Genomic DNA, 5,344 nt, shown 5'->3' on the forward strand with positions numbered 1-5,344 from the left:
AATTAAGCTGACGTGTGTGGAAGTAAAGCCTTACGACAGGGATACAAGATTTCACAGGCACAGGGAGGAATATAGATGTTGCACGGACAGCGGCCGAACCAAGAAAGAAAGGTTAGGCTTGACCGAACACCGGTCACGTGGGGAGAGAAGAGAGAGAGGTAGAGCCAGGGAGACAGAAGAAATAAGGAGGGGCCAGAAAAAATGACAGGGAGACAGTGAAGTGAAAAGAGGAGGGAAAGTGAGCATGAAGAGAAGGCAATGAAATGTGAGAGAGGAAGAACGTGAAAAGTTGCAGGATTACATGAAGCAAACCAGAGAGTTCCGGTTGATAGATCTAAAACTTAATAAAATAGAACATAAAATACTTTACAGTTCTATATTTAAGAGATGAGGAATTATGTACATTATTTACACTTGACGGATATTTGTCCTTATCTTTGTTGTTAATACAACGTTTCGGCTGATGAATGTTGGAGAGTATGTCAGCCGAAACGTTGTATTAACAGCAAACGAGATGAGGACAAATATCTGTCAAATGTAAATAATGTAAATAATACAATACAATGCAATTACACTTACTTATATGTTTATGCTGAACTGGCAGGAAGTGTTGTACATGTGTCGTCATTATAACAGTTAAAGTCGTGATATTTACAACTTTGGTCGGCCACATGTACCTTATAGGCTTATAGGTTCTTCTATTTTTACTGATAAGGTGTTTAATTTTTGTCTTTTTACAGAATATTCTTAGTACTAGTAAGGGGTTGAGATAACGCAATATAAGTATTAGGGAATTCGTGATTTTTTGCAGTATATTATCAGTATCATGGATAAAGTATTGTATTATTTACATTACTTACATTTGACGGATATTTGTCCTCATCTTGTTTGCTGTTAACACAACGTCTCGGCTGATATACTCTCCAGCCTTCATCAGCCGAAACGTTGTATTAACAACAAAGATAAGGACAAATATCCGTCAAGTGTAAATAATGTACATAATTCCTCATCTCTTAAATATAGAACTGCAAAGTATTTTATGTCCTATTTTATTAAGTTTAGATCTATCAACCGGAACTCTCTGGTTTGCTTCATGTAATCCTGCAGCCCTTCACGTACCTCATATAGGGCTTGGTTGATCGGTAAACTAACATGCTGCGTCTATCCTGAGATATTTCAATTTTTCTTTTATCTCTTATTTATTTCAACCATTGGACGGCAGCCATGCTGGGACACTACTTTGATGGGTCTAGTCGAAAACATCGAGCCCAGCACTTACCTTTTTGAAGTCTAGTACTTATTCTATCGTCACTTTTTGCCGAACCGTTAAGCTATGTGGAGGTAAACAAACCAACACTAATTGACAAGCGGTGTTGGGGACAAATACAAACATAAAAACTCACACACACACACACACACACACACACACACACATACATGCACGCATACAAATGTATACATAGATACATGCATATATATATATATATATATATATATATATACATACATATATATATATTATTTATACATACATATATATACATGTATATATACATGTATATATATATATATATATATATATATATATATATATATATATATATATATATATATATATATATATAGGGTGCGTAAAGTATTTGAGGACATAACTTTTGGGGGTAATTGCTGCATTTTTGCTAACTCTGTATAATCTTGGTTTCAGAAAATAATGATGGCAGACCCTTAGCTTACTCAAGAAATGAAGGGGCTATTGTGGTTATAAAGGCTGAGCATAGCAATTTAGAAATATCTCGATTTTAAAAAGTTGCCAGATCTTTCGTCTAGAAAGTTTGTAAGGAGTTAGAGACTGAAGATGGAAACGTATCACCAGTATCAAAGCATAAAAAGCATTCTAAACGCTCTGAATTTTGATCAACTGTCCACTAACGCAAATTTGATCAACTGCCCACAAGCGTAAATTGAATGAACTGTGCAATAGTGCAAATTCCAACAACAGTCCACTAGCGCAAATACGATCAACTGTCCGATAGTACAAATTCGATCAACTGTACACTAGCGCAAATACGAGCATCTGTCCACTAACGTTAATTCGATCAAATGACCATTAGGTCAAATTCGATCAACTGTCCACTATCGTAAATTTGATTAAATGTCCACTAGCGTATATTATTATTATTATTATTATTATTATTATTATTATTATTATTATTATTATTATTATTATTATTATCATTATCATTAAGGCGGCGAGCTGGCAGAATCGTTAGCACGCTGGACGAAATGCTTAGCGGTATTTCGCCCGTCGCTATGTTCTGAGTTCAAATTCCGCCGCGGTCGACTTTGCCTTTCATCCTTTCGGGGTCGATAAATTAAGTACCAGTTACGCACTAGGGAAGATGTAATCGACTAGTCCTCTCCCCATCCCCAAAGTTTCAGGCCTTGTGCCTATAGTAGAAAGGATTATTATTATTATTATTATTATTATTGTTATTGTTATTATAAGGTGTGCTGGCAGGTTGGTTAGCACGCCAGGCGAAATGCTTAGCTGTATTTCGTCTGCCGCCACGTTCTGAGTCCAAATTCCACCGAGGTCGACTTTGCCTTTCATCTTTTCGGAGTTGATAAATTAATTACCAGTTGCGTACTGGGTCGATCTAATCGGGCCTTGTGTCTAGAGGAAAACAAGATTATTATTATTATTATTAGTAGTAGTAGTAGTAGTAGTAGTAGTAGTAGTAGTAGTAATAGTAGCAGTAGTAGTAGCCAGGAATTTAACCGAGAGCGTTCGCCATTTTGAAAATGGACCCACGTTTGACGTTCCAAAATTAAAATAAATGTTAAGATTCCGCCTGAGATACGCAGAGTGGGTATTCTCCGAACCTGTGCGATCCCCATAGCTGTGTGTGTGTGTGTGTGTGTGTGTGTGTGTGTGCGCAGATAGATAGATAGATAGATAGATAGATAGACATATACACACATATGTATACATAAATTATATATATACACACGAACATATATATATACGTGCGCGCGCGCGCGCGTGTGTGTGTGCACGCACAAGCATGAACACACACACACACACACACATGTATGAGTTCGTTTCTATAAGTGAAAACACAAACACCCGCATGCGCATACAAAGAGCGGGGGGGGGGGAAAGGCAGAGTAAAAAAAGTTTAAAAGAAAAAACTAAAATCGACTATGACATTATATGCATAACAACAACAACAGCATTTCATCGATTAAGAATGGGAAGAGAATAGCAAATTGACAAAAGAATTATTTGAAAAGCGAAAAATCAGTAAAAGAGACGAGCACTGGACAATTGATTTGATACATAAAATGACAGTTTTGTATGGGCTGCGGCCGTTGTTTTATACATTATATTCATCTGGCCTCTTTCTTTCCCCGAGTAATGACGCAAATGGCAAATCACGAAGCGATGAAAATTTAACGAGGCCTCGCTCTTCTCTCTAATTATTCTGCTAGATTTCATTCTCTCTCTCTCTCTCTCTCTCTCTCTCTCTCTCTCTCTCTCTCTCTCTCTCTCTCTCTCTCTCTCTCTCTCTCTCTCTCTCTCTCTCTCTCTTTATTTGTCATTCTTTGTCTCTGTCCTCTGTTTCATCTCCTCCTCCTGCTTCCTTCTTTTTCTTTCATTTCTGCTCCTCCTCCTCCTCCTCCTCCTGCTGCTGCTACTCCTTCGTCGTTTGTCTGTTTTAATTCAAATTTATCCAGCCTCCCACAGTGATATGGCTGACGCGCTAGATGAAGCGATGAAAGCCGATCGACCAATCAAATGAAAGCTTTTTAAGCTAGCGTCTCGTTGAAATGATGCGAATTGCCATATTTTTCATTTATTTATTTATTTATTTATTTATTTATTTGAGGGCTCGACAGAAAAGTGAAAAAAAAACCCCGCTTTCCTCGGTTGGTTTCGCAGCACTTGGGAAAATGAAAAAAGAGAAGAAGTACAAATAGACACACAGATAGATTGAAAACCTAATAGATAGATAGATATACAAATAGACAGATAGATAGACAGATAGACAGACAGATAGATAGATAGATAGATAGATAGACAGATAGATAGATAGATAGATAGATAGATTAGATAGATAGATAGATAGATAGATAGATAGATAGATAGATAGGTAGATAGATTAGATAGATAGATAGATAGATAGATAGATAGATAGATAGATAGATAGATAGATAGATAGATATAGATAGATAGATAGATAGATAGGTAGATAGATAGATAGATAGATAGATAGATAGATAGGTAAAGAGAGAGTGATCTAGAAAAATGAGGTGAAAGGATGACAAATAAAGAAGAGAGAGAGACAGAAACAATATGAGTGAATGTGTGCGTGTGTGTGTGTGAATGAAGGTAAGGAAATAACAGGAAAACGTCAAAATGAACAGGTGGTGCGCAAGCGATCCGTTTACCACCAACGCCGCCTTGGAACAATGGTTGGACTGTTTGGGGTGAATGAAGCTATTCATTCATTTCAGATGAGGGAGCCAACGTTTTATGCGTGAGTGTACGTGTGTGTGTGTGTACGTGTGTGTGTCTCTGTCTGTCCGTCTGTCTGTCCGTCTGTCTTTGATACGTGTATATACGTGTATATACGTATGTGTCTATGCGTATACATGTATATACGTGTGTGTGTATGTCTACATATACATATATATATATATATATATATATATATATATATATATATATATATATATATATATATATATATATATATATATATGTATATATATATATGTATATGTATATAATTATATATATTATGTAGTATATATAAGTGTGTGTATATATAAGTTATATATATATATGCGTGTCTGTGTTATCCAAAATATTACATGCGTACAATGCAATTCATCATATGTATGAATGCATATATATACTATTGGATGAATGGGTAAACACACACACGCACACACACACACACACACACACACACTCATACACATACTCACACAAATTTGTGTATGTGTGTGCGCGTGTGCATGCGCATTTGAAACAGTATTAGATTAAATTAACGAAATATCCAACATGTATAATGTATAATGTATATAATATATATACAAACAGAGAACGGCACTAGCTGTGGTATCTTGACTCAGCAAAACTTCCCTTTAAAAACTTTGGGTACTGAAAACCCAGTGCTTGCTCATAATGTAGTCAGCTGATTGTCAGACACCGGTATATTGACTTGAGTTTGTCTCCTCAGTCATAAATATCACAAGACATATGTATGTATGTATGTATGTATGTATGTATGTATGTATGTATGTGTACGATTTGACAGAAAAGCTTCCCATATTT

This window comes from Octopus bimaculoides, chromosome 15 (genome assembly GCF_046866305.1).
Source record: "Octopus bimaculoides isolate indiv1 chromosome 15, ASM4686630v1, whole genome shotgun sequence".
NCBI classification, from domain to species: domain Eukaryota; kingdom Metazoa; phylum Mollusca; class Cephalopoda; order Octopoda; family Octopodidae; genus Octopus; species Octopus bimaculoides.